The sequence below is a fragment of the Sapajus apella genome, unplaced genomic scaffold, assembly GCF_009761245.1.
Source record: "Sapajus apella isolate SASKATOON/1434 unplaced genomic scaffold, GSC_monkey_1.0 scaffold18, whole genome shotgun sequence".
Classification (NCBI taxonomy): domain Eukaryota; kingdom Metazoa; phylum Chordata; class Mammalia; order Primates; family Cebidae; genus Sapajus; species Sapajus apella.
Genome location: NW_022436958.1, coordinates 10962304 through 10971481, shown reverse-complemented (window position 1 = coordinate 10971481; position 9178 = coordinate 10962304). Strand labels below are relative to the sequence as shown.

Here is a 9178-nt window from a genome sequence, read left to right as displayed (position 1 = left end):
ATCTTGAACTTTCTCTTGTCCAACTCTTTGTAGAAGCTCAGGTGAAAAGGCAGTATTTTTGAAAGAATTTGAGAAAGATATTCAATTCCTACATTTCTCAAGTTACTTTAAAATCAATCCCTAGATTAAGCAGATTAGCAGAAGGGGTTCCATAAATGGACTTGATCCTTTGCCCCTCTGCAGAACTGCTTAACTGTTTTGTGCTTTGATATTATATCATTAGCCTACATTGAAGGACAGTGTAAGAAACAGCCCAGGTAACATAGCCTAGGCCAAGTGTTGGTTATCAGAATTTAGTTGAACAATGCATATACTCTTTCTTTGTACTTAGGGCTCAGGGTTAATCAGGGACCTTGATTCATATTTTTTTCCCTACTTTGAGGACTCAGCTCTCTACTTTGAAAGTACTGCCTTTCAAGAGCCTCTATTTGCCATGAAATGACAAAATCCTACTTTTCCTCCCCAGAACAGAGCAGCATGTGTTCTTACAGGTGGCCACAGCATATTCATCACATTTGCAGTCTTCACATCGGCTCTCTGTTATGTTGCCAGGATTGAATCTTGAATTCCTTTTTCTGATTTCTTTAAGGCTCTTGGCACCATCTTGGTCCATTTGGCTTAGTTGATTTTGCCTCCACCACATCTGTTGGTATGATCACATTCATTCGCATAGAATCAAATCGGCTCAGTACCTGGAGATCATGCTCAATTTTGTTTATAATTTTGTAGCATTTGATTCAAAGTCTGTTGGCATTTTCTGGAACTTGAATTTTTTTCATTAATATTTATTTTTTTTTTCTTGAGAGTTTGTGTTGTTTCTTTAAGGAGGAAAAAATTCCTGTGAATCAGAGTGTGGAGATTCAATCTGTAGCTTACTGATTTTTAAGGGTGATTCTAGGAACCTCCTTATCTTCCTATTGCTTCTTACCTGTGTAGCTCATGGCTATTGTAAGGATTTGTGCTTGTGTAGTATTTTCTAGATTGCAGTGTTTTGGAAGGGAGGCATTATATTAATAGGGATATAATTATTTTTGTAGAGATGTTAAGTATCAAAAAAAAAAAAAAAAGCTACAAAGCCTGAAACAGTTTTGGCTAGAAAAAAACATTCATAAGGGATGCCCGGGGGTTGAGGATTACCCATTTCTGAGAATAGTTGCACATTATGGCCCAACTCCCTTGAGAAGAAGACAAGATGGAAGTGATCCAGGGATAGATTGCTCCAACTAAGTTTTCTGAGTCCCAAGTTATGTTTGAGAGAGGCCATTTGGAAACTATATCTTTATAATGGGCTTGATTTCTATCAGTCTAGGAGCAATAATGCATCTGAAGAGGAGAGAATGTTCTGTGTTGATTCCCAAATCTATCATGTCCTATACTCTTACTAGGTTTATAATAGAAATATATTTCAGCTTGATGTTTTTAAAGCTGTGAATAATAATGGCACAATTATGTGATTATGTAATAATGGCACAATTAAGGGATACTCTTTGTATCCCTTGAGGTATGTTTGTTTGAACGAAGTTCATTCACATTCAATATCATGATACTGAAATGATGACAGAATAAAGAACATTCACCTAGCTGTGCATTTAGACTTAATGGCAGTTTCAATGTAGCTCAATTTTCCGGGAGGCATTTCTTATCTTTTGTTCAATTTCTTAATGAGCTGTGAAACATTTGAGCTTTTGTCTCCTTTTGGGGGAAAAAGACGCAGTGGAAAGAAGAGCTAGAAACAAAGATGTCTGAAGAATGTGGATCAACAAGATACTGGTTTACAATTTTTTACTTCAATTAAACTCTTAACTACTTTATACAAATTTCTTTTTTTATTTTTAGTAAAAAAACAAAAAAAAACACAAAAAAACATAATCTGAAAGTTTCTGTCAATAGCAGCCAACAACTTAGGTATGTAGTTTTAGAAGATGATCTTAAAAAGAAGCAAACTTGAGAAAAACAAATCTTTAAAAATGTTAAAGGGACTGGAGTACCTTTGTTTGGTGAAGACCAGCTTGAGAGAGCTGCTATTAGAAGAGAGAAAAATTTTGGAGTGTTGAAGAAGGAGGATTTAGGAGGAGTGAGTAGGGGTACATGCAGTATGGTTGATAAAGGGCTTTACATTCAATGTTCAATAATAGCTAAAAGTCATTAAGTTATCCTAACAGGGAGGGGTTCCTTAAAAAGGTGAAGTGTAATTACTGTAGTAATGACTGATTTTTTTTCCCCTTATGGAAGATGATCCCTCACAGTCTTGATTTCCCAACTCTCTGCAAATAAACTTGATCCAGCTGTTGGCCATGAAATGGGCAAGGTGATACTTCTTAATTTCAAGACAATGGGGATCAGGAACAGAACTTTAGGGGTTAGACAGCCCTGCTTCTTCCACTTACCTTGGCCAATTTACTTAAGAAGCTCTCTGAAATAGTTTCTTCACCTTTAACATCAATTTAATAATACCTGTCTCACAGTGTGTGTTAAAGGAAGGTTCTCAGGATTAATTGACATAAAATGTGTAAGTTGCCTAACATATAATAAATGCTTAAATTATCGTAGTTCCTACTGTATTTATTACTGTTGTTTCTAAGCAACTAAGTAAAATCATTGTTCTGTATAATATCTTAGTGGTCTGTGGTGAGATAAAATATTGAAGGTCTTAAATGAATGTTAAATAATGATTAAAAGTATGAACAAAAGGTCCAGAGGAAAAGTGTGACTCAAAGGCAAACCTTTCCAGAATGCTGACCAGACACAAGCACATTTTTGGCTGCAGCAAGCAAAGCAAATATGCCCCAAGATCAGAGCCCATCAACAGGTTCTTGGAGCCAAAGCTCTGGGAACCAACCACCTCCAGCCCAGGTCAGCTAAAGCATCCTAAATTTGTGAGGTGCCAGCATTGAGGGCAGGTGCTCTCCAAGTCAGGAAATGTGAATCAGAAAGAGGATGTGATCTTGGCAGGGAACACCCTCATTCTGGTGATCACTGATGGTGTTTATTTTGAACAAGAATAATCCTGGTATCTGCTCATAAATGACAATACACAACCTAGCACTATGAGAGAATAGTTTTGGACAGGTAGGCAGGCAACCCATCTAGCTTGATTTTGCTACTGATATGCTATAAAATCATGGCAAGATAAACACACTCTCATAAAGTCTTGGAGCCTCTGTTCCTTGTACTGAGCAAAAGGATTGAACCAGAGGACCTTGAGGTTTCTTCAGCTTATTATCTTTCTCTGTGACTGTACATTAGCAATTCATGAATTTTGTACTACAGATTTATACCTTGTTAATTATTTTAAAAAGCATAATTAATTTTTTTTCCATTTTCATTGATTGGCCCTGATGACCATTAAAGGTATGAATATGAAATTCACCATACAGATTTAAAAATTTTTCCTCCCCACCAGATGGAATTGCTAAACAATATAATGGAATACTTTTCATTTCTGCAATGCCTTTCTTTCTTTCTTTCTTATTTATTTTTATTTATTTATTTATTGTACTTTTTGGTTCTGGGATACATGTGCAGATCATGCAGGATTGTTGCATAGGTACACACATGGCAATGTGGTCTGCTGCCTCCATTCCCCTGTCACGTATATCTGGCTTTTCTCCCCATGTTATCCTGCTCCAACCTCCCCACACCCCTCTGTCTCTCCCTTGACCTCCCCCCAACAGACCCCAGTGTCTGATGCTCCCCTCTCTGTGACCATGTGTTCTTATTGTTCATCACCTGCCTATGAGAACATTCAGTGTTTGATTTTCTGTTCTTGTGTCAGTTTGCTGAGAATGATGGTTTCCAGATTCATCCATGTACTTACAAAGGACACAAACCCATCATTTATTGCGGGTGAATAGTATTCCATGGTGTACATGTGCCACATTTTCCTTGTCCAGTCTATCATTGATGGACATTTGGGTTGGTTCCAGGTCTTTGCTACTGTAAACAGTGCCACTATAAACATACGTGTACATGTGTCTTTATAATAGAATGATTTATAATCCTTTGGGTATATACCCAATAATGGGATTGCTGGGTTAAATGGAATTTCTATTTCTAGGTCCTTGAGGAAGTGTCACACTGTCTTCCACAATGGTTGAACTATTTTACACTCCCACCAACAGTGTAAAAGTGTTCCTATTTCTCCACATCCTCTCCAGCATCTGTTGCCTCCGGATTTTTTAATGATTACCATTCTAACTGGTGTGAAGTGGCATCTCAATGTGGTTTTGATTTGCATTTCTCTAATAATCAGTGATGATGAGCATTTTTTCATATGTTTGTTGGCCTTATATATGTCTTCTTTTGAAAAGTGTCTGTTCATTTCCTTTGCCCACTTTGGATGGGGTTGTTTGTTTTTTCCTTGTAAATCTGTTTTAGTTCTTTGTGGATTCTGAATATTAGCCCTTTGTCAGATGAGTAGATTGCAAAATTTTTTCCCATTCTGTTGGTTGCTGGTTCACTCTAATGATTGGTTTTTTTTGCAGCTCAGGAGCTCTGGAGTTTAATTAGATCCCATTTGTCTATCTTGGCTTTTGTTGCCAATGCTTTTGGTGTTTTAGTTATCAAGTCCTTGCCTATGCCTATGTCCTGAATGGTTTTGCCTAGGTTTTCTTCTAGGGTTTTTATGGTGTTCAGTATTATGTTTAAGTCTTTAATCCATCTGGAGTTAATTTTAGTGTAAGGTGTCAGGAAGGGATCCAGTTTCTGCTTTCTGCACTTAGCTAGCCAGTTTTCCCAACACCATTTATTAAACAGGGAATCCTTTCCCCATTGCTTGTTTTTGTCAGGTTTGTCAAAGATCAGATGGTTGTAGATGTATGGTGTTGCCTCTGAGGCCTCTGTTCTGTTCCATTGGTCTATATCTCTGTTTTGGTACCAGTACTATGCTGTTTTGATTACTATAGCCTTGTACTATAGTTTGAAATCAGGTAGTGTGCTGCCTCCAGCCTTGTTCTTTTTGCTTAGGATGGTTTTGGCTATGTGGGCCCTCTTTTGGTTCCATATGAAATTTAAGGTGGTTTTTTCCAGTTCTGTAAAGAAGGTCATTCATAGCTTGATGGTAATAATGTTGAATCTATAAATTACTTTGGGCAGTATGGCCATTTTCACAATATTGCTTCTTTCTAACCATGAACATGGAATGTTTCTCCATCTGTATGTGTCCTCTCTTATTTCATTGAGCAGTGGTTTGTAGTTCTCCTTGAAGAGGTCCTTTACATCCTTTGTTAGTTGTATTCCTAGGTACTTTATTCTCTTTGTAGCAATTGTGAATGGGAGTTTGCTCATGATTTGGCTCTCTGTTAGTCTGTTATTGGCGTATAGGAATGCTTGTGATTTCTGTATATTGATTTTGTATCCTGAGACTTTGCTGAAGTTGCTTATCAGTTTCAGGAGATTTGGGGCTGAGATGATAGGGTCTTCTAAATATTTAATCATGTTGTCTGCAATCAGAGACAATTTGACTTCCTCTTTTCCTAATTGAATACCTTTTATTATTTTTTTTTATTGCTTAATTGCTCTGGCTAGAATTTCCAATACTATATTGAATAGAAGTGTTGAGAAAGGGCTTCATTGTCTAGTGCCGGATTTCAAAGGGAATGCTTCCAGTTTTTGCCCATTCAGTATGATATTGGCTGTAGGTTTGTCATAAATAGCTTTTATTGTTTTGAGATATGTTTGTTTAATACCTAGTTTATTGAGAGTTTTTAGCATAAAGGGCTGTTGAATTTTGTTGAAGGCCTTCTTTTCATCTATTGAGATAATCATGTGGTTTTTATCTTTGGTTCTGTTTATGTAATGGATTATGTTTATAGACTTGCGTATGTCGAATCAGCCTTGCATCCCTGGAATGAAGCCTACTTGATTGTGATGGATAAGCTTTTTGATATGCTGTTGTCATCGGTTTGCCAGTATTTTATTGAGTAATTTTGGATCTATGTTCATCATGGACATTGACCTGAAATTTTCTTTTTTTGTTGAGTCTCTGCTGCGTTTTGGTATCAGGATGATGTTGGTCTCATAAAATGTTGTGGGAAGGATTCCCTCTTTTTGTATTGTTTGGAATCGTTTCAGAAGGAATGGTACCAGCTCCTCTTTGCATGTCTGGTAGAATTCAGCTGTGAACCTATCTGGACCTGGACTTTTTTTGGTTGGTAGATTATTAATTGCTGCCTCAACTTCAGTCCTTGTTATTTGTCTATTCAAGGTTTGAACTTCTTCCTGGTTAGGCTTTTTAAAGTGCAAGTGTCCAGGAACTTATCCATTTCTTCAAGGATTACTGGTTTATTTGCATAGAGTTCTTTGTAGTAATCTCTGCTTGTAGTTTGTATTTCTGTGGAATCAGTGGTGATGTCACCTTTATCGTTTTTTTATTGCATCTATTTGATTCTTCTCCCTTTTCTTTTTTATTAATCTGGCTAGTGGTATATCTATTTTGTTGATCTTTTCAAAAAACTAGCTCCTGGATTTATTGATTTTTTTGTAGGGTTTTTCGTGTCTCTATTTCCTTCAGTTCTGCTCTGATCTTAATTATTTCTTGTCTTCTGCTAGCTTTTGAGTTTTTTTGATCTTGCTCCTCTAGCTCTTTCAATTTTAACAATAGGGTGTCAATTTTAGATCTTTCCTCACTTCTCATGTGGGCATTTATTGCTATAAATTTCCTTCTAGACACTGCTTTAAATGTGTCCCAGAAATTCTGGTACCTTTTGTCTTCATTCTCATTGGTTTCAAAGAACATCTTTCTTTCTGCCTTCATTTCATTGTTTAATCCAGTCAACATTCAGGAGCCAGTTGTTCAATTTCCATGAAGCTGTGCAGTTCCAAGTTAGTTTCTTAATTCTGAGTTCTAATTTGATTGCCCTGTGGTCTGAGAGAAGGTTTGTTAGGATTTCTGTTCTTTTGCATTTGCTGAAGAGCGATTTACTTCCAATTATGTGGCCAATTTTAGAGTAGGTGCAATGCAGTCCTGAGAACAATGTATATTCTGTGGATTTAGGGTGGAGATTTCTGTAGATGTCTGTTAGGTCCACTTGGTCCAGATCTGAGTTCAAGTCCTGGATATACTTGTTGACTTTCTGTCTCGTTGATCTTTCTAATATTGACAATGGAGTGTTAAAGTCTCCCACTATTATTGTATGGGAGTATAAGTCTCTTTGTGGGTCACTAAGAACTTGCTTTATATACCTGGGTGCTCTTTATTGGGTATGTATGTATTTCGGATCGTTAGCTCTTTTTGATGCATTGATCCTTTTACCATTTCCTTTTACCGTTATGTAATGCCCGTCTTTGTCTCTTTTGATCTTTGTTGGTTTAAAGTCCATTTTATAAGACACTAGGCTTGCAACTCCTGCATTTTTTTTTTTTTTTTGCTCTCCATTTGCTTGATAATCTTCCTCCATCCCTTTATTTTGAGCCTATGTGTGTCCTTGCTTGTGAGATGGGTTTCCTGAATACAGCACACCGATGGATCTTGACATTTTATCCAATTTGCCAGTCTGTGTCTTTTGATTGGGGCATTTAGCCCATTTACATTTAAAGTTAATATTGTTATGGGTGAATTTGATTCTGCCATTTTGATGCTAGCTGGATGTTTTGCCTGTTAGTTGACACATTTTTTTCATTGTGTCGATGGTCTTTACCATTTGGTACATTTTTGGAGTGCCTGGTACTGGTTGTTCCTTTCCTTGTTTAGTGCTTCTTTCAGGAGCTCTTGTAAGGCAGGCCTGGTGGTGACGAAATCTCTCAGCAATTGCTTGTCCATAAGGATTTTCTTTCTCTTTGGCTTATGAAGCTTAGTTTGGCTGGATATGAAATTCTAGGTTGAACGTTCTTTTCTTTAAGAATGTTGAATATTGGCCCCCACTCTCTTCTAGCTTTTAGAGTTTCTCCTGAGAGATCTGCTGTGAGTCTGATGGGCTTCCCTTTGTGGGTAACCTGACCTTTTTCTCTGGCTGCCCTTAGCATTTTCTCCTTCATTTCAACCCTGGTGAATCTGAAAAATATGGAACACTTTATGAATTTGCCTGTCATCCTTGCACAGGGGCCATGTTAATCTTCTCTGTATCATTCCAATTTTAGTATATGTGCTGCCAAAGTGAGCACCTGCAATGCCTTTCACTAGCTTTGGAGAACATCTCTAAGGGAAATATGTTCAGCACTTTATATTTCATTTATTTCTTCTTGTAAGAATCACAGGTTTCTGAGAACTTGTGAGAGTTGCCTTCCATATATTCCTCAGCATTGGATGTAATACTTACATTTCTCATATTTTCAAAGGGGGATATCATGCTTACATGCACACTGTCTTGTGTCATCAAAGTGGCATAATGGTAACCAAGGCTCCTTCTAGATTAGTACAAAGCCTCCAGGTAGAAAAAGATATTTTTTATGTATCTTATAGATATTTCACTCTGTCTGAAGAAATAGGACACAATGATGGGACTAATCTCTTGTTTAGACTTTCCTTGGCCATGTACTATCTAGAAATAAGAAAATAAAGATCTATGTTCACCACCCCCTTATCTCCCCAATGTCCCAGACTGTGGAATGTTGGGATTCATAGTGTGAATGCTCTGAAAATCAATTATTGTCAGATTTTGTTTTCAGGGCTGCCAGACAATATTTTGGCTCAACTTCAGTCCATTTGGAACACAGCTGTTAAGTTGTTGACAAAAACTAAGGAAATATGAACATGTTCCACCCTTTCCAAAAAAAAATTGCATTTGTTGGCAACCAATTCAGATAGATCTAAAATTTTCTTATTGGAGAGCAAGTCAGTATCACTCTCTGGCATCATTTTGGGCTGATCTGGTCATTCTTGTGTTCCAACACACATGGCACCCTTCACTCACCACTTGAAATTTCAGAATTTACTTTTGATCATGAATTTGAGCTTTAAGTTACTGTATTAATAATTGCCCTAATCTTTAAGTTTCCTTGGGATTTAGTGTCTCATTGGTTTCTCTGTATCGCCAAGTACACTTTTTAAAAAGACTTTAATGGTGAGTTATCACTGATTTATTTCTAAATAATTAGTGGTTATATTATACTGCATTTTTTGTAAATCATAGAAAAATACCATTCAATTAAATAATAAATAGTATGCTGTCATTTATGTAAGAAAATAGAGGTGCTATATATATATGTGTGTGTGTGTGTGTGTGTGTCTGTAAACACACAT

The 9178-nt window shown here is 36.8% G+C and overlaps 1 non-coding gene across 1 annotated transcript; it reads right to left on the bottom strand.

Moving 5' to 3' along the window:
* Positions 1–7993: 7993 nt before the first annotated feature.
* Positions 7994–8100, bottom strand: LOC116557171. Its single transcript, XR_004271383.1, has one exon. It is a non-coding gene; the product is annotated as a U6 spliceosomal RNA (small nuclear RNA).
* Positions 8101–9178: the final 1078 nt, after the last annotated feature.